Here is a 22,241-nt window from a genome sequence, read left to right on the forward strand (position 1 = left end):
TTACGGATGAGGCATCATTCCAACGTGATCAAATTGTACATTTTCACAATCAAAATATGCGGCCTGACGAGAATCCGCACGCAATTGTGCAATCACGTCATCAACATAGATTTTCTGTGAACTTTTGGGCAGGCATTGTTGGTGACGTCTCGGTTGGGCCCCATGTTTTTCCACCTACGGTCAGTGGAGCACGTTATCATGATTTCATACGGGATACTCTACCTGTGCTGCTAGAACAAGTGCCTTTAAAAGTACGACACAACATGTGGTTCATGCAAGATAGAGCTGCTGTACATTTCAGTCGAAATGTTCGTACGCTTCTCAACAACAGAGTCAGTGACCGGTGGATTGGTAGAGGCGGACCAATTCCATCGCCTCCACGCTCTCATGACCTCAACCCTCTTGACTTTCATTTATGGGGGCATTTGAAAGTGCTTGTCTACGCAACCCCGGTACCAAATGGAGATACTCTTCGTGCTCGTATTGTGGACGGCTGTGATGCAATGCACCATTCTCCAGGGGTGCATCAGCACATCAGGGGTCCCATGTGACGGAGGGTGGATACATGTATCCTCGCTAACGAAGGACATTTTGAACATTTCCTGTAACAAAGTGTTTGAAGTCACGCTGGTACGTTCTGTTGCTGTGTGTTTCCATTCCATGATTAATGTGATTTCAGGAGAAGTGATAAAATGAACTCTAACATGGAAAGTAAGCATTTCCAGACACATGTCCACAAAACATATTTTCTTTCTTTGTGTGTGAGGAATGTTTCCTGAAAGTTTGGCCGTAACTTTTGTAACACCCTGTATATGGTACATGTATATCGCTACTTCTTTACCTTGTTGTAAAGTGGCCGCTTAGCGCACCCTGCTTTCGTAATTGTAAGCTACACGGTCAACTTCAAGAAGTGTTGACCCAGTGGCCTTGTTAGAGACAAGGAGATTTTGGCTCTTTTATTACTTTTAACCATTGGGGTTATTCTATCTGTTTACGCTTACAAATGGTGAAATAAATGTGCCGCGCGGGATTAGCCGAGCGGTCCCAGGCGCTGCGGCCATGGACTGTGCGGCTGGTGCCGGCGGAGGTTCGAGTTGTCCCTCGAGCATGGGTGTGTGTGTGTGTGTGTGTGTGTGTGTGTGTGTGTTTGTCCTTAGGATAATTTAGGTTAAGTAGTGTATAAGTTTAGGGACTGATGACCTTAGCAGTTAAGTCCCATAAGTTTTAACAAACATATGAAATTATTTTAAAAAGAAATGTAATTTTTAGTTAAAGACTCTTAAATTCCTCCAAGGTTGCTTTCGTAACTGTGATTAGCTTAACTAAAAGTTGCTTGTTTCAACTGTGATAAATTGTCTGTGGACATTGTATTAGGATAATCAGAATGTTTCCGACTGAGGACATTGTTGGAGCGTATGTGCAACATAACGCAACTTCGATGCAGGTATATAAGCATTCACATGTAGGGAAGGGAGGAATGAGACAGTCGTCTCTTTCCAACGTGCGTACGGTAAAGGTGATAAGGAGAACTACAACGACGTTGTTACCAAATGCGTTCAAACAGGACCAACATGTTGTTATTCTTTTCTTGGCTGTCTAAGGACAATTGGGAGTAGACATTCATCGGAGAATGAAGAGTGTGTATGGGACTGCGTGTCTGTCGAAAACCACCGATTCCGAATGTGTCTGTGTGAAATCTTATGGGACTTAACTGCTAAGGTCATCAGTCCCGAAGCTTACACTACTTAACCTAAATTATCCTAAGGACAAACACACACACCCATGCCAGAGGGAGGACTCGAACTCCACCGGGACCAGCAGCACAGTCCATGACTGCAGCGCCCAAGACCACTCGGCTAATCCCGCGCGGCCACCGCTTTGGAATGTTGCACCAAGGTGTGCTGCCGCTTCCTGATAACGCACGTACGCATAACGCAGAAGTTAACCAAGGGAAGTGGGAGACACCTGAGCACCCGCACTGTAATCCCCATGTGGTTACCGTGCCTTTGCTCCTTTAAAAAAAGGCCTTCAAATGTCGACCATTCCGGTCGGACGAGTATGTGCAGCAGACAGTATGGACTTATTTACACAGCAAGAGGTGGTGTCTTGCCAAACAGATATCTTAATCCGGGTGCGTCGGTGGGATGATTGTCTCAATGCTGAAACCCTGATAGCCATACCGATTGTGCCTTCGAACGGAAAGCTTTTGATCGCCCCTTACATTACATTACTGGCCATTAAAATTGCTTCATTAAGAAGAAATGCAGATGATAAAGGGTTATTCATTGGACAAATATACTATAAACAAATTGTGATTACATTTTCACGCAATTTGGGTTCATAGAACCTGAGAAATCAGTACCCAGAACCACCACCTCTGGCCGTAAAAATGGTCTTGATACGCTTTGGAATTGAATCAAACAGAGCTTGGATGGCGTGTACAGGTACAGCTACTCATGAAGCATCAACACGAAACCACAGTTCATCAAGAGTAGTGACTGGCGTATTGTGACGAGCCAGTTGCTCGGCCACCACTGACCAGACGGTTTCAATTGGTGAGAGATCTGGAGAATGTGCTGGCCAGGGCAGCAGTCGAACATTTTCTGTATCCAGAAAGGCCCGTACAGGACCTGCAACATGCGGTCGTGCATTATCCTGCTGAGATGTAGGGTTTCGCAGGGATCGAATGAAGGGTAGAGCCACGGGTCGTAACACATCTAAAATGTAACGTCCACTGTTCAAAGTGCAGTCAATGAGAACAAGAGGTGCCCGTGACGTGTGACCATGGCAGCCCATAGCTTCACGCCGGGTGATACGCCAGTATGCCGATGACGAATACACGCTTCCAATGTGCGTTCACCACGATGTCGCCAAACACGGATGCGACCATCATGATGCTGTAAACAGAACCTGGAATCATCCGAATAAATGACGTTTTCAAACGTCGTCGAACTGTTCGCGCACATGGTTGTTGTCTTGCAAACGACCCCATCTATTGACTCAGGGATCGAGACGTGGCTGTACGATCAGTTACAGCCATGCGGGTAAGATGCCTGTCATCTCGACTGTTAGTGATACGAGGCCGTTGGGATCCAGCACGGTGTTCCGTATTACCCTCCTGAACCCACAGATTCCATATTCTGCTAACACTCATTGGATCTCGACCAACGCGAGCAGCAATGTCGCGATACGATAAACCGCAATCGTAATAGGCTACAATCCGACCTTTATCAAAGACGGAAACGTGATGGTACGTAATCCTCCTGCTTACACGAGGCATCACAACAACGTTTCATCAGGCAACGCCGGTCAACTGCTGTTTGTGTATGAGTAATCGGTTGGAAACTTTCCTCATGTCAGCACGTTGTAGATGTCGCCACCGGCACCAACCTTGCGTGAATGCTCATTTGCATATCACAGCATCTTCTTCCTGTCGGTTAAATTTCGCATCTGCAACGCGTCATCTTCGTGGTTCAGTAATTTTGATGGCCATTAGTGTAAATATTATAAGATACTCTGCTTTTTAAAATCTGTATTAACGTTTACTTAAAGGTTGTTTTTGTAAGCAGTGCTAAATTTCCTTTTTAGACGTCTCTGCTACATAAAACAAAATTTCTCTAAGAACTTAACTTTCGGGTACCAAGTTACTTTGTCACTCTCTGCTCCATCTATTGCTGCCACCTTACAGAGTAGTTAGGTTGGTAATGAAAGGAGGTGGGTCAGGAGTAACATTTATAAACGGAGCGTTGAAACCCTCGTACGAACAAGACTTGAGGCCTAGTTACCAGTTGGGGGCACTCGCCAGGTAGAATTGATATAGGAAGCAGAGAAAATCCGAAAGAGAGCGTTTCGGCACGGGGCATGGATCTGCTCCAGTAGTAGACGCTACACAGAGTAATTTTCTGTTAAAATTCGGGGAGTGTATATGCCTAGAAGCGTCGAAAAGTATAATCTTTATGACTGGTTTCATGAGCCCGTCGCGAATTCCTCTCCCGTGACAACTCTTTTTATCTCAGAGTAGCACCTGCAACCTACATCCTCAATTATCTACCAGTTGTATATCAATCCGTTTCTTCCTCTACTGTTTTTACCCCCTACGTCTCCCTCTAGTGGTGTCCTATCATCCTGTCCCTTCTTCTTGTCAGTGTTTTCCTTATATGCCTTCTCTCGCCGATTCTGCGGAGAACCTCCTCATTCCTTACCTTATCAGTCTAGCTAATTTTCAAACATTCTGCTGTAGCACACCATCTAAAATGCTTCTGTTGTCCTCTGTCCCGGTTTTCGTTCAGTTCATGTCCATCTGGCGCATGATGCTGTGCTCCAAACGGACATTATCAGAAATTGCTTCTTCAAATTAAGACCTATTTTTGACACTACTGGATTTCTCCTAGCCATGAATGAGCTTCTTTTTCAGTGTTAGTCAGCTTTTTATATCCTCCTTGCTCCGTCCGTCATGGGTTATTTTGCTGCGTAGGTAACATAATTCCTTAACTCCATCTACTCCGTAATCACAAATTATGATGTTTCTCGCTGTTGTAATATCTGCTACTTCTCATTACATTCGTCTTTGTTCTATTTACTGTCAATCCATATTTTATACTTATTAACCTGTTGATTTCATTGAACAGATCCCATAATTATTCTCCATTTTCATTGGGGATAGCAGTGTCACCAGCACATCTTAACACTGACATCCTTTCACTTTTCATTTTGATCCCATTCTTGAACATTTATTTTATTTCCGTCACTGCCGTTCCAAAGTGTAGACTGAGCAGACATGGGGGAGGAGGGGGGTCTCCATCACTGTATTAAACACTTTTTAATCAGTGTACTTCATTCTTGGTCTTCCACTCTTTTTGTTCCCTACTGGTTCTTGTACTTATTGCATATTACATATTTTTCCCTATAGCTTACCCCTATTTTTCTCAGGTTTTCGAACATCTTGCGTCATTTTCCGTTATCGAACGCTTTTTCCATATCGACAATCCCTATGAACGTGTCTTGATTTTTCTTCCATCTCGCTTACATCAACAGCTGCAACGACACAACTGTCTTAGGGTGCCTTTATCTTTCCTCAAGCCAAATTGATCTTTATCTAACAGAGCCTCAATTTTCTTTTCCATTCTTCTATATACTGTTCTTGTCACCTACTTGAAAGCATGAGCTGTTAAGCTTATTGTGCGATAATTCTCCCACTGTTTGGCTCTTGCAATCTCGGGAACTGTATGGATAATGTTTCTTTTTCCAAACTTCTGATAGTATACATAACCAGTGTCATGCAACCGGCACAATGACGTGAATAATCGTTTTCTTGTCTCTTCCTCCAATGACGTTAAAAATTCCGGTGGAATGTTATCCATCGATTCTGCCTGATCTGATTTTAAATCTTCCACAGCTTTCCTACATTCTGACTCTAAAACTGGATACCGTACCTCCTCCCTATCGAATGCTGTTGCTTCTTCTATCATGTATCAGATAAGTCATTCCTCTCGTAGAGGCTCTAAATGTACTCTTTCCACATGAATAATCGTCCGAAAGAGCTTTACATAGTTATTCCTAGTAACACAGGCACTGCAATATCGTATTTATCCACTGAGATCGGGCGAGCGGCTTTCAAATAAAATGTCTCCCCTGTACAAGAATACACATAATGGATGTACGAGTATAGGTTATAGACACATGGTTGAGGACAAATGGGAGTTTGGCTCTGGTCATGAGTCGTGCTCGGATAGCCAAATGGCAAGGCAATCGCTTGCGATAAGTGGGAAATCCAGGTTCGAGTCCCAGTCTGGCACAAATTTGCATTATCTTCATTCCATTAGACAGCTGATGGAAGTCAATATTCGTAACTACGAATACATTTCATGATTGAAAAATGGTGTGCTCTTAGATAGTTAACAGAGTTGTTGATTTCATTTTAAGAACTACCGAATACGTCATACGTTTCAGGTTACTGCCAAGTAACATAGCTCTATGAAAGTCGCGGACCAAACATAGAAAGAAATGATATAGTATATCAGTGAAGGTAACTGAAGGAAATACCCAGTGAGACGAAGAGAAATGACACTTCTATTCCAAGGCAGTAATTGTACTGAAGTAAGCATCTTCCATGATAGTCTCACGAACATTACAAATGGCGTTAATGTTCTGGAACGGTAGTGTTTTCCATTCCTCCACCAGTGCGGTTGACAACTGCTGGATGGACGGTGGTGCGTGTGCACGTGCTGCAATGCTTTCTCCAACGGATCCCGCATTTACTCGGCGAGATTTTATTTGTAAGATCTGGCAGGACAGTTCATTCACCGAATAAACTCTCGCTAAAAAAGAAACTACCCAGTTCGATGCGGTCGCGCCAGCCACACATACAATTTAAAGACAGGGCCGAATGCATCCTTCAAAACACACACACACACACACACACACACACACGCACACACACACACACACACACACACACACACACACACACAGAGAGAGAGAGAGAGAGAGAGAGAGAGAGATAGAGAGAGAGAGAGAGAGAGGAGAAGCACAATGTCACAACCACGTTTACCGGTGAGTCAGACCTATATCTCTGACGTCGATCTGTTGTAGAATTTTAGAACATGTTTTTTGCTCGAGTATCATGTCGTTTTTGGAAACCCAGAATCTACTCTGTAGGAATCAACATGGATTCCGGAAACGGCGATCGTGTGAGACCCAACTCGCTTTATTTGTTCATAAGACCCAGGAAATATTAGATACAGGCTCCCAGGTAGATGCTATTTTTCTTGACTTACGGAAGGCGTTCGATTCGGTTCCGCACTGTCGCCTGATAAACAAAGTAAGAGCCTACGGAATATCAGACCAGCTGTGTGGCTGGATTGAAGAGTTTTTAGCAAGCAGAACACAGCATGTTGTTATCAATGGAGAGACGTCTACGGCGTGCCACAGGGGAGTGTTATGGGACCATTGCTTTTCACAATATATATAAATGACCTGGTAGATAGTGTCGGAAGTTCCATACGGCTTTTCGCGGATGATGCTGTAGTATACAGAGAAGTTGCAGCATTAGAAAATTGTAGCGAAATGCAGGAAGATCTGCAGCGGATAGGTACTTGGTGCAGGAAGTGGAAACTGACGCTTAACATAGACAAATGTAACGTATTGCGAATACATAGAAAGAAGGATCCTTTATTGTATGATTATATGATAGCGGAACAAACACTGGTAGCAGTTACTTCTGTAAAATATCTGAGAGTAGGCGTGCGGAACGATTTGAGGTGGAATGGTCATTTAAAATTAATCGTTGGTAAGGCGGGTACCAGGTTGAGATTCATTGGGAGAGTCCTTAGAAAATGTAGTCCATCAACAAAGGAGGTGGCTTACAAAACACTCGTTCGACCTATACTTGAGTATTGCTCATCAGTGTGGGATCCGTACCAGATCGGGTTGACGGAGGAGATAGAGAAGATCCAAAGAAGAGCGGCGCGTTTCGTCACACTGTTATTTGGTAACCATGATAGCGTTACGGAGATGTTTAACAAACTCAAGTGGCAGACTCTGCAAGAGAGGCGCTGTGCATCGCGGTGTTGCTTGCTCGCCAGGTTTCTGAGAGGGTGCGTTTCTGGATGAGGTATCGAATATATTGCTTCCCCCTACTTATACCTCCCGAGGAGATAACGAATCTAAAATTAGAGATTAGAGCGCGCACGGAGGCTTTCAGACAGTCCTTCTTCCCGCGAATCATACGCGACTGGAACAGGAAAGGGAGGTAATGACAGTGGCACGTAAAGTGCCCTCCGCTACACACCGTTGGGTGGCTTGTGGAGTATAAATGTAGATGTAGATGTAGACATCCTCGTATGGTGTGATATCGAAAGACGCATGCGCACAGGAACACTTCGTATTTCTTTCATTAACCTTCTGTACTATATTGTAGTAGATACTTCTATATAGTGTCCTTATTTCATCGAGTCGTCTTACTTGGTAGTGAAACATCATATGGAAGTTACTCTCCTCCTTACGTTTTCCACACAAGGGTGCCCCCACCTCTGGCAAATATTTGCTAATCAGTTCTTATCATATATCACACGAGTCAGATATCTCGCCTTTCCCAAAGCTCCTCTACTGCTAGAAGCTAGCCAGATCACTTCCTCTGAAACCCATAAAGCGATACTCATTAAGGCGCGTAACCATGATGACTGCGTTCCATAAATATGTAACCGTCGATTGAAAAAAATGGTTCAGATGGCTCTCAGCACTATGGGACTTAACATCTGAGGTCATCAGTCCCCTAGACTTAGAACTACTCGATTTAGAAGTACTTAAACCTAACAAACCGAAGGACATCACACCCATCTATGCCCGAGGCAGGATTCGAAACTGCGATCGCGCGGTTCCGGACTGAAGCGCCTAGTACCGCTCGGCGTCGATTGGGCTCTGCCGTGTTTACAGATTTATAAAACAGATCTGTATTTTCGAGTATTTTAAAAGACCGTTAAGAACTTGATAGTATACTATTTTTACATCTAAAACCGATGTAATCAGTGTTATCACGTGCAAAATATGTATGAGACCTTGTCTGTGCCTCGCTTTTCAGTCACAATAGTCATTTAATATCAGGAACTTCTCAAACAGCTTGCACATAATGCGTAACTCTGCTGCTTGAATTCCCCGGATTGACGGAATCTGATGACATTTCACGATGTTGCGTAGTTACCTCTGACATTTCCGCTTGCCCCCGGTCTCGCTGTAACTAAATTGTTTGCGTGACGCAAAAAAACACAGGCATCGCTATTGACATCAGCTTTACCATGAAGCTGACGTCAGTGCGTAAGATAAAAACCGTTGAAGTTATAACAGTTTATTTCCGCTCTGGTAAACAACATGAGCTGTAAGAGACATAATGGTCTGATACATACCTGGGGTATCGTACGTGCGTCTTTTCAGAACACACCAGATACTGGTAATCAACATGAGCTGTAAGCGAGATGAACTATCAGAGTAGACGGAATGGTCTGATACATACCTGGCGTATCATACGTGCGTCTATTCAGAACACACCAAATACTTGTATTATTAAGTCGCCGTTGGTTCTTCGACTGCTCGTAGATTATATAAAAATTTCTTGGTCAACTTACCGCTTGGAATTTTGTTAAACCCCAAGCCTTCTATGAATGTCTCCACCATCGTCGTGAGGAGCTAAGGGAAAATGGCAAGGCTTCCACTTTTATGTCCAGAGGGTGGCATTTCATTGAAAGGATTACCTCATCATGATATCACGGTAATTGCACATGCTGAGGTGCTGCTCTCTACTTCCTTAGATTACGTGTGACCCGTCTGTCTGGCGCAGCTTGCAGCCTAACCTTTCGTATGAGACGGTAAACTGCGAACACGTTAAGCTTCTTGTCACGAGATCAGACGTTCGAATACACACTCCTGCACTATAACTCCTTATTTTTTAAAATGCTGCAAGTCGATTTCAGTTGGCAGCCACCAGGACTGTAGTAGTCATCGTCGTCAAAAATCTCGATAAAATCATCGATGTTCGTTGCAGGGATGCTAGCAATACAGTTATTACGGTCTGGAGTTCACCTTGGTATTTACACAGAGTTTCATTTTCTAAAAATGCTTTCAGGGTATGTTGTGATACACTGATGGGGGAATGTCTTTCATTTTTCATAAAGCAGAGTGACTGGTTGTGGTTGGGATTCGAAGGAAACTACTTGGTAGACAATCGAAGCTTTAGTATATCTCTAACGTTCTAAGTAACTTTTAGCTCAGTTCTGTGAGCGGAACAGCCTAGGAAATCCACCTGTTTTCCTTCTTAACTACAATGCAATCATTCTTGATTGTTGAAAAAACGAACGTTACTGTACTAGTATTGTGAAGCTCCGATTCCAAATTGTTTCCATAGCACGAAATGTGTGCTTCGTTATACAAGTGAGCTGCATAAATTGTACCACTTTTTGGATATTATTTGTTGTAACCTAAGCACAAAGATAAAAGATATTTTAAACAGTGGGATAAAGGATAATAGCCGCTACCACTCACAACAAGTGTGACACGATCGGTGTCGTCGTTTACATTCATTTACGTGTTTGCACACTCAATGTTGGAAACGTGTAAATGAATGTGAACTACCTGAAGATGGGCACAAGCCTGACATCGGTCGTGTATTACATAAAGTCATCTTCTATAGTGACTGGTAACGGTTGTTACTTTGTACCTTATAAAGGAACAGTCACTGAATTCAGATGAATCCCTTATGGATAAAATGTATTTAAACAATGCCATCTTAAACTACAGGATGTTGTTCTTGGTATCTGATCTACAAACTGAAAATTCGGAAAAAATAGAATAAAAACAGTGCACTTAATTTGCAAGTGCTACAAATTAGGAATCTGTTTTCGTAATTCATACCAAACTATGTCTCCATATTTAAACAATCTCACTGGTCTCATATTAAGAGAATGTTCCATATTTTGATTTTTACATCACTCTTTACAGGCATAGGAGTACAACATTTCCCTCCTTTCTCCCAACTGCACACTCTGCGTGAATGCAACTTTTGCATTTTATACATCTGATCATTTCTTCTATTCGATCTTCCTCACATGATTCGCTATACCTTTCCTCTGTTTTACGGATGAGTTTCTGTGCTGGATTCGCAGCAGAGACCCAAAAACTCTATATCTTCCCTCTTTCAAAAATATGTGGACGACTTTTCACCTCCTAGGCTCCTTGGCTGCGTCTTGGAAGTTTTGTTCGCAGCTTTTATCATTTCCCTCGGATTGGGTGATATTTCGAGGATGGACACCTTCTGCCCGCTCTTTGCCTGTGATGACTTGTTCTACCTCAAAGTTACGGGGCAAATATTCCTCGTCTGCAACGTCAAACGCAAGTTGTATAACGTCCGACATGCTTAAACCTAATATTTAAGAAATACCCTTCCAATTCGTTTTGAACCTCGATTGAAGACACTTAACTGCGGGCAAAATTTTTATATCCCAGTTTGGATTGTCATTCTCATTTTTAGCATGTGTTGTAACCATTGGCTTACCCACACTTTATATTCGTACACCTTCATTTAATCCACGATCGCCATTTAGACATACTATAACAGCTAAATGCAGTTTATCCGTGTTCCACATTTCATAACTCCTTTCTGTTCCCATGCTGTAATCCACACACATTGTAAAACTGTGCATGTGTGTGTGTGTGTGTGTGTGTTTTTCTGTGTGTGTGTGTGTGTGTGTGTGTGTGTGTGTGTGTGTGTGTGTGTGTGTGTACGGTCCAGACCCCCTCCTAAACCGCTGGACTGATTTCAATCCTACTTGGTGCACATACACCTTACTGCCAGGCGATGATCGCTGTGGGGGTGAGAAACACCTATCGAAGGGGTGGGGGTGAAAAATAAGCGTAGCCCGCGAGGCATTAATCTCCAGACCTTATTCACCCATAATCTGAGAATGCGAATACTTAGAAAATTGCAACAAACGTTATACGTAATTTCAAACGTTTACGAAATTTTTTCCGCTGACAATCCGTAAAAACAATGAAACAAAAACTGGTTATCAGCTACTAATTTTCGGCTGTTCATTCAGTAAAAGGAGCGCATGAGGCATGTCGTTATCATTTATTATTTCTTTACTGCTAAATGTATTCGTAACACATTTTGCAGAATATAGACACATATTCCACTGAATGTAAGTGCAAAATTTTATCACTGTATGACAAAGCAATGAGATGCATGAAAAATTGCCGCATCGTCCATGACGTTTAAATTTATTACTTCGTTGCTATTTATTCTATTCTCAAAAACTTTTCGGGAAAGAATCCTCATATGTCGCTGAATGTACCTACAAATTTATATCATTGTACGACACATAGTTCAGGAGGTGTATTATGTCAATGCCGGGTTTATCTGATAACATAAAATAATTGTGTGTTTAATAACTTAGGGTAAGGAACATGTTGGAAAATTCACCACATTGTAAAGATTATGTCTCTCCAATAACGCTAAACACATTTTTTAAGCTCACTATACTTCCTAATTTCTCACATTGTAGGGGTACAATACCGGAAACGCGTACCGCTATGTTATAAGTGATGTCACTATTTTCTCTTCGTAAATTTCCTGAAATCGATCCACAATGAATAAAGATTCAAAATTAAGGTTATTTCAAGTACATTTACCCACGAGTAAAACATTATTTTGCAGTTTACGTTAAAATAGTAATTCCCCTTGCCACGCACATAAAAGTTACTTGAAAACTAAAAAAAAAAATCAACGCTAACTTCGGACAATTGGTTTTTCAACACATACAGCTCACAGTTGACATCTTAGTTTAAGAAGCACATAGTTCTCGCTGATCTTACTAAACATCGGTTAGAACTTGATCTATGGGTTTTATAGCAGTGGCAAAAGTTAGGACTCTATAAAATAAGGTAACGGTCTCCTTAAATATTTTATTATGAAGTCTATCGTAATCAGATACGGTCAGCAGCAGTCGGTGGCAATATACCTGCACACATGATGCTATCTTTCCGCCTTGGTCGTGCTCCCGTCAGCTTTCGTGAAGGACAACTAAAGTCGATAGGTTTTCCACGGAACCTCGATGCTGCACGCAATACGGTTCAGTAGCCTCAGCGTATGACTTAACGCGCGGTAGAGGCATCCTCAGCCATATCGAAGACTTCAGTACATTTGATTCTGCATCAACATGTAGCTGGGAGAAAGATTGTGCCCCATGGGTTTCCGTCAATTTGACCGAAGCAGAAAAACACAGTCTCGTGGTTTGGTGTAAGGAATGGCTCGAAAAATTTGACCGAGGAAATGCAGAGTACAAGAAGAACAGCGTACGAAATTCGAATATATTCGTACGTGTAGCAAACTAATTTATGTGAAGTTAAGTTTGAAAAGAACGACACTTAAATGCGGGTAGCACCGGAAAAGACAACGTAAAAATATAAAATTTCTAGTTGGAATGGTTTGAAAATACAAAGGTGCTTGCAAACAGAATGTCATGATCATGTTGTGTCCTTATAGACGTATTATCTGAGTGTAGCACCCACTGTCTTTTAGTTATACAGTCACTTTCTTGTTATCGAAGTTTTTACTCAGGAAGAAATGCCCAAAATATGGATACAATTCTCAAACAACAGAATAGGACCCTATACACTGTTAGGTATTGCTAAGGAACAGAGACATAGTGGGGCAGGAATAATCACAGACAATGGCGGACGATGTGAAAAACGGTACATACGTAACAGAGTGTGAGTGCTATATTTATAACGAAAAATGGTACAGATTTCACCAGATGGGGAAGCAGGATGACATACAATAAATGACATCTACGTTTGACACAGGTCAGATTCCCAACATAAAGGTCGATATTGGCCTCTCATTAAAGCACATGCCTTCATTGGCCACTAATGCACATAATTTTAGTACCTGTTGTTCATGCAGGCTACCAAATTGTTGAGACGTCCTTGGAGGATATTGTCCCACTTTTCTATATAGGTGGTTTTCAATTCTTGCATGGCTCGGGGAGGAGGTATTCGTCAAAAAACACGTGTACACGAGCATCCCAGGCATGCTACGTAGGGCTTAGGTCCAGGGAGTAAGAAGGGCACTCATGTTTCCAATATCTTCACTTTCTAGTGTGTCCAACACCTCAGCAGTCCTGTGTGGGGAGGCATTGTCATCCATAAACCGAGAGGCGAGACATACGGCACCGATACATAGACGGACATGATCCACAATAATCTCCCTGCCAATAGGGCTGTACCTCACGCCAGCATATGCAGCGGTGTTCGGTCATTGTGCATAATGACTGCCCACACCACAACGCCTACGCCTAGTTGAGATTCATGAAAATTCTGTCGTGTGTAACGTTCTCTTCTCTCAACTAATAGCCAGAATCGCTTGCCACAGTGAAGCGGGATTTGTCGGAGAACATCACTCTGGATCACTGTTGGTGACCCTAACCTGCTCCGTGCACCGACGGACTCTTTATCTACGATGACCTGGTTGAAGCGGGATGCATTTAACAGGATTTGGGATATACTGACAAACGAGGGATAATCGCCGCGGAATGGTTTTTGCAGAGACGCGTGTACAGGGAGCGCTTGAAATGTCTGCAGCGATCTGCATGTGAGTGGGATATCAGCCTCTTTTCGCCACTAGGGCAACATATCGATCCTCTTATGGTGTGATGGTCCGCCTACGATAAGCGGCATTCTTACGCATAGCATTTGCAACCCCAGCGGCCTTTTATAATCCCGAGGTGACACTTCTCGACACATCCGTTACTGTGCCCGCAACAGTGATTCTTTTCACCGACTTGGAGCTATTCTAGTGCTTGCCCACGATCATAACCATTCAAATGATGTATTGTAGGCTTTTTTCCGTACCACACGGAATGTCACACTAACTGAGTCCACAACAACTTTCGTAAAACTCGGTACTGCGTGAACTGTTGAATGCAGCCATAGCGTTCGTGGAGTCTTCGCTGCAGTTGACATGTCCCGCCCTCCACCTTACCTTCTTCTGTCATTGGTAGGATGTTCCGCAGCAACTGTGATTTGTTCTGGAGCAATTCGCAGTTGTTCTTTAGCAGGAGGCAGTTGCTCCTTAGCCACTCTAAAACAGTGTGATAGAACAGTTTGTCACCAGACAAGTAATTAAAAAGCACGTAGAATTTAACTGAGAAGCACATCTGGTGTTTATTAACAATGTCAAAACTTTTGACAACATGGACAGGAGGATGTTGTAAGAAATAGTCAGGAAATGCATACCACGCCTGTTAATGAGTGTAATCCAACAAGTGTACCAAGATTCTAAGGTAAAAAAAGTGTGATTAGGGCCTCCCGCCTGGTAGACTGTTCGCAGGGTGCAAGTCTTTCGATTTGGCACCACTTCGGCCACTTGCATGTCGATAGGGATGAAATGATTATGACTGGGACAACACAACACCCAGTCCGTGAGCGGAGAAAATATCTGACCCAGCCCGGAATCGAACCCCGGCTCTTAGGATTGACAACCTGTCGCGCTGACCACTTTTTTTCTTCTTTTTTTTGTTCTATATTGTTCGTTGCATTTGTTCGGTGCGATTGTCCCATGACACCCGTTCAAGTTCAGTGTTGAGCCGTTTAATAAGTTTCTTTTTCATTACAGAGGGCAGATAACCCTCTGACCGAAAACGCTGAGCCATCGTGCCGGCACCACACAGCTACCGGGGGACGGACATTCCAAGGTGATAATTGCCGAATAAGAGTGTTTTAAACGAACAACCATTCTAGCTTTACGACAAAGACGCAACTTGTCTCTGATACTTTTAATATCGATGTTAATGATACGTTGAGACAATGGATGACAAAGAGTCCTGCACCTATAACATTAAATAACGACTTTACCTGATAGCAACACTGTTTGCCGCTGACCTACCTTTTACAACTTCAAAAAGGCATTTATCGATTACTTTTAGCTGCCAGGGGCTATAACTTAACAGTCTCGACCCGAAAAACAAATTTCATCATCTTTCAAGGAGTTTCGGTGACGTTCAAACCACTCAGCACCTGTCTTCCTTGGAATAGGAACTTTGACATTTTCTACTTCTTCATAGCGGATACCATAGCAATGAATTTATTAAATGAAGGTGGAATTTTCCACTTTTGATACATTAATTTTACTTTTAACAGGTAGTTTAACTTCATACTGTCCAAGAAGTCTGAAACTAATTCTGAACAAACAAAATTAATACAGGAATTATTGTATTTTTCTTAAAGATGGCGAGTATATCGCCTTTATGGGCTACTACAATATTTTTGTGTATGTCAGCCTTATTATGACCTGGAAGTCGAACGTATTGTTACACACACATGGTTCCACAGGAAATATCCCAGTTTTCCAGTCTCAATTAAAACAAATGTGAGTCATAGATACTTGCAGAGAAGCAGTGTGTAGCATCATGTAAAGCACCTCCGAATGTATTGTGTAGAATTTTTCTAAACGATTCCTTTTGTTTTACTTCAAGTGCTACCAGAAATGACTAAGCCTCAATACAGAACGGAATGTGTGGCATGGTATGCAGGAGAGGAATACCGCGGTGCTCTCCAAAGAAATTTCGGACAGGAATTTCGAAGGGACCCACTAAACGATTAAATGATTAAGGCTTAATATGAAAAGTTCCTCGACATTGGCAGTCTTAACAGACAGACAGGTGCTGGCAGAAAACGTACATATAATGGAATGGTAGAGGAGATCAGTGAGACCGAGGAAAGAAGCCCTTCAAATTCAGTTCGCCGATTATCACGATTGCTAAACATCCCACACTCAATAGTTCTCAAGGTACTGCATACGTTACTTCACTTGCACGCTTAAGAAGTTCAAGTTGTGGGAGAAATGAGTCTAAAAGAATTGCAGCTTTGCCACAAATTTTCTGTATACATATTGGACCGGGTCGAACAAACGTCAGTTATCTAGAAAATGTCGTTTTATCTGACCAAGCAACTTTCTACACATTTGTGAAATTTAACTGGAGAAAATTCAGATAACGAGTTCTGAAAACACCCACAGTTTTAGGGAACATGTCACCGACAGCGGGAAGATAAATGCGTGTTGTGCACCAATACAAGACAGCATAGTTGGATCCTGTTCCCTCATCGAACAAAAAGTATCATAAACCTTACATTTGGACTTGCTTGCGCAATTTATTGTCTATCATTTTCGTCCCCTTCAGCCAAGTGTGATCTTGCAGCAGGACGGTTCACTGTCGCCCTGGGCCGAACATTTCCACAGCATTCGATAGGACTTGATGAACTAACCAAGAAGTTACCGCCAGAAATCACCACTCTGGATTTTCTCCTGTCGAGTTATGTGATTAGACTTCGAGTATGCCTCACCTGTCGTCTTGGTGATCTTCCGAGAACAAAATGGGCCATATCCGTGCACACGTGGTTAAGATTGAGTCTCGTGTAGACATTTTAAGACTTATGAAAAGAGCCCATGTAAAAGTATATTACACTACTGGCCATTAAAATTACTACAGCACGAAAATTACGTGCTGCAGTCGCGAAATTTAACCGACAAGAAGAAGATACTGTGATATGCAAATGATTGACTTTTCAGAGCATTCACACAAGGTTGGCGCCTGTGCTGAACCCTACAACGTGCTAACATGAGGAAAGTTTCCAACCGATTTCTCATACACAAACAGCAGTTGACCGGCGTTGCCTGGCGAAACGTTGTTGTGACGCCTCGTGTAAGGAGGAGAAAGGCGTACCATCACGTTTTCGACTTTGATAAAGGTCGGATTGTAGCCGTTGACGATTGCGGTTTATCGAATCGTGACATTGCTGCTCGCGTTGGTCGGGATCCAATGACTGTTAGCAAAATATGGAATCGGTGGGTTCAGGAGGGTAATATGGAACGCCGTGCTGGATCCCAACGGCCTGGTATCACTAGCAGTCGAGATGACAGGCATCTTATCCGCATGGCTGAAACGGATCGCCGGCCTGAGTGGCCGCGCGGTTCTAAGCGCTACAGTCTGGAACCGCGTGACCGCTATGGTCGCAGGTTCGAATCCTACCTCGGGCATGGATGGGTGTGATGTCCTTAGGTTAGTTAGGGTTAAGTAGTTCCAAGTTCTAGGGGACTGATGACCACAGCAGTTAAGTCCCATAGTGCTCAGAGGCATTTGATCCATTTGTAACGGATCTTACAGCCACGTCTCGATCCGTGAGTCAACAGATGTGGACGTTTGCATGACAACTACCTGCACGAACAGTTGGACGACGTTTGCAGCAGCATGGACTATCGGCTCGGAGACCATGACTGCGGTTACCCTTGATGCTGCGTGACAGACAGGAGAGCCTGCGATGGTGTACTCAACGAGAACGTGGGTGCACGAATGGCAAAAGGTAAATTTTTCGGATGAATTCAGGTTCTGTTTACAGTTTCATGATGGTCGCATCCGTAAACAAACATTGGAAGCGTGTAATTCTTCATCGCCATACTGGCGTACCACCAGGCGTGATGGCGTGGGGTGTCATTGGTTACACGTCTCGATCACCTCTTGTTCGCATTGACTGCACTTTGAACAGTGGACGTTACATTTCAGATGTGTTACGACCCGTGACTCTACCCTTCATTCGAGCCTTGCGGAACCCTACATTACAGCAGGATAATGCACGACCACATGTTGCAGGTCCTGTACGGGCTTATCTGGATACAGAAGATGTTCGACTGCTGCCCAAGCCAGCACGTTCTCCAGATCTCTCACCAGTTGAAAACGTCTTATCAATGGTGGCCGAGCAACTGGCTCGTCACAATACGCCAGTCACTATTCTTGATGAACTGTGATATCGTCTTGAAACTCCATGGGCAGCTGTACCTGTACACGCCATCCAAGTTGTGTTTGACTCAATGCCCAGGCGTATCAAGGCCCTTATTACGTCCAGAGGTGGTTATTCTGTGTACTGATTTCTCAGGATCTATGCACGCAAATTGCGTGAAAATGTATTCACATGTCAGTTCTAGTATAATATATTTTTCAAATGAGTAACCGTTTATCATCTGCATTTCTTCTTGGTGTAGCAATTTTAATGGCCACTAATGTAATTTTTTGAACAGAATTTTTAAGTTAATTTACATAATGCCACAAACTGCAGATATGTACGTCACATACGTTTTTCTATATTTATTTATTTTTAAATGCATTAGGAAACCGAGGAGGTTTCACGTGGACAACCCTGTATGTGAATAGAGAAATTTACAGGCCACTGCGGGAAATTTCTCCGCGGAAACAAAGAGACTATGTACGGAAAGAGTGGGCGACTGAGATAATGATCGATCAGGAGGTGATGTAGTACGGCTCCTAGCGCCTGACGCCGGCTGCCTTGTGAGATGGGCTGCGAGACTCGCCCTGCACCGTGTGAGGGCGTGGAGGCGGCGGCGCCGGGGAGCCGACACAACGACGCCATAAAACCGCGGGGGGCTCTCTGCGGCCGATTTGCTGCCGAATTAATTGTCTGCCAGCGGAGGGAAGGGGGCAGCAAGCATGAGTAATGCCGCCCCGTCCTGCACGGGGTGATACACTCTGTCTCACCCTCTGCGATGCTGTACGTAATTTCGTCAGCGGGTGGCAAAACTGTTCCCCTGCGATAGTACGATATTTTGTAACTATAAATGAATACGACACCATAGCTCTGCTGCATTCAAGGTCTGACATACGGCAAACGAGACGATTCGCTTTACTAACACATATGCTGCCGTAACTATTCTGCATCTGCATATGCTTATGTGGCCTGCAAGCCACCTTATGACATATGGTGGAAAATACTTTGTTCTCCACAGTCAATTATTCATTTACCTGGTACAGTAGCTAATGCTTCAAACGACGAACGATTGTTGGTAGGCTTCCTTGCGACCTCGAATCTCTCTGTTTATCAAGTTTGTTTGCGTGGCCAATCTCCGCAGAAAGTACAGAAATATATGTTTTGTAAATAAATAAGCGTTTTCTTGTTGCACTGCAATTTACTTTTTCCGGAAACATTTCATCTGTTTTCACTCTAAGGTATCTTCAGTGAGATCTAAAACGATACAGCTTCGTTTTGATATGTGTTGTTTTTAGATTATCAAAAAGTTCACGTCTCGCTTTTTTATGTAAATAAGTAGTTACTTACACTTTGTTGGCATCTTCATATCCTCTCATCTGGCGTGGAGGTCGCACTACCCCTTCATTTCCGAAACATAAGCACATCTATATATCCAGAACTTTTCTTCACATTTTTCATCAATTTTTACTTTTATTTTTGTAGTGCACTTGTAGCATTTTCCCACTGGTTGCATATATTTGTTCGAAAACTGTGCTTTCACAGACGTAACTATTACGACTCCATTATGTGTTTCCTTCTGTTTGGTTTGTTTACCTACTTGATGCCAACCTAACGAGAGATACGTTGAAGACGAACGTCTAGTCATGATGTTTATAACCCAATCGTGTGCGTGGTGTATCTGTGTGTGTGTGTGTGCGCTCTCTCTCTCTCACTCTCTATCTCTCTCTCTCTCTCTCTCTCTCTCTCTCTCTCTCTCTCTCATGCGCGCACACACGCACACACACACACACACACACACACACACACACACACACACACACACACTCACTCACTCACACACAGAAAGTGGGATATAAAGATCATGAACAGACTTTAGTTTCCAACATACACTTCGTTAGGTTGGCAGCATGTAGATAAACAAACCAAACAGGAGGAATGACATAATGAACTCACAATAGTTACGTCTTTAAAAGGATAGTTTTCGATCAAATATAAGTAACCAGCGGCAAAAGACTAATAGTGCACCACAAAAACAAAGGTAAATATGGAGAACAATGTGAAGAAAAAGTTCGGAGTATAAAAATGTGGTAATGTTTCGGAAATTAAATGGTAGTGCGACCCCCAGACCAGATGACAGGAAACGCAGATGCCCACAAACTATAAGGTACCTATTTAAATAAAAAAAAACGCCACATGAACTGTTTGTTAATCTAAAAATAATACATATAAAAACAAAACTGTGACGTTCCAGATCCCACTGAGCCAGCCGGGGTGGCCGAGAGGTTCTAGGCGCTACAGACTGGAACCGCGTGACCGCTACGGTCTCAAGTTCGAATCCTGCCTCGGGCATGGATGTGTGTGATGTCCTTAGGTTAGTTAGGTTTAAGTATTTCTAAGTTCTAGGGGACTGATGACCTCAAAGTTATGTCCCATAATGCTTAGAGCCATTTGAACCATTTTGATCCCACTGAAGATGCCTTAGAGAAAAAACGGTCGAAATCCGTCTGGGAAAAGTCAGTTGCAGTGCAGCAAGAAATCGTGGTTTTATTTACGAAACAAATATCTCTGATTGCACCTTCATGGAATTTTCGTGAGGTATTCATAGGAGGGAGTAATATAATGGTTGGCACTACTAGAAAAGTAAGCTCTCCAAATTTTGACAGAAAATCGCACCGTGATGCACCACATCTCTCTTGCAGCGTCTGCTGGTGGAGACTTTGTGCCTCTGCCGGCATGAATAAAATTGAATGTCGGTTACTGAATTCTTTGTCGAGTGGGCAAGCAAGGTCCTTATACGATCTACTTTTATTACAACACCTGACTCAGTGTAGGGAAGGAACAAGTAACTTACGTAAATTATATTTTCTATTGTATTGTATTGTATGGAACTGGGGACCTAGAAACGATGGAGAGGGTTCGTCCTCGCCGTAGCCCTCAGTGGTAAGCAACCGCACAACACACTACAGCGGTCCACTCACCCCACCGCCGCCCCACACCGAACCTAGGGTTGTTGTGCGGTTCGGCCCACAGTAGACAACCCCCCTCCCCTCCGGAACGTCTCACACGAGACGAGTGTAACCCCAATGTTTGCGTGGCAGAGTAATGATGGTGTACGCGTACATGGAGAAAGTGTTTGCGCAGATATCGCCGATATAGTGTAACTGAGGCGGAATAAGGGGAACCAGCCTGCATTCGCAGAGGCAGATGGAAAACCACCTTAAAAACAATCCACAAACTGGCCGGCACACCAGACCTCGACACAAATCAGCCGGGCGGATTCGTGCCGGGGACCGGCACGCCTTCCCGCCCGGAAAAATTACATGTTACGTATGTCTATAGTGTGTGCAATGCCGACCGATCGGAACTGTTCATGGAAAACCCTGATATTAAATAATGCAACAGAACGATCACAATGATGCAGTTCAACTACATGTAGTCGTGGCGTGCCTCATATAAATAAGAAACTCCCTGAACTCTCATACTGAAATTAACGAACTTCGCCTGTATCTTTCGGGAGAACAGTATTCGGAAATCGAGAAAATGAGAGATGTGGTAAAATATGTGTAAAACGATTCATAATTATAAGGGCCATTTATAATGGTGGTTAACAACACACCTTCAATAGATTAACTAACATACAAACCATTAAGAAAGTACAGTCCCTTACTAACGTAATGCCCATAATTGAATCACAAATCATGAAAAAAACCAGCGTGATGAACTTAACGATGGAGTCAAGAACAATTGGGTACTGCGAAAAGTGGATAATCCTGTATTATTTGTTAACAAACAGTATTTAACTCAGCAAGACAAAGAAACACTTCATTCCACCACCATTGAATCTATACGGATCAAACATACGGGTGAAATAGAGACCTTTCGCTGAAAGCGATAAATTCCAGAGTCGTAAAACCAGTTGA

General features: G+C 43.1%; 1 protein-coding gene across 1 annotated transcript in view; it reads right to left on the reverse strand.

Moving 5' to 3' along the window:
• Positions 1 to 22,241, reverse strand: part of LOC126278974 (vesicular glutamate transporter 1) — an 885,812-nt gene that overhangs the window by 601,917 nt on the left and 261,654 nt on the right. The window lies entirely within an intron of this gene.

The sequence above is a fragment of the Schistocerca gregaria genome, chromosome 6 (genome assembly GCF_023897955.1).
Source record: "Schistocerca gregaria isolate iqSchGreg1 chromosome 6, iqSchGreg1.2, whole genome shotgun sequence".
NCBI lineage: Eukaryota > Metazoa > Arthropoda > Insecta > Orthoptera > Acrididae > Schistocerca > Schistocerca gregaria.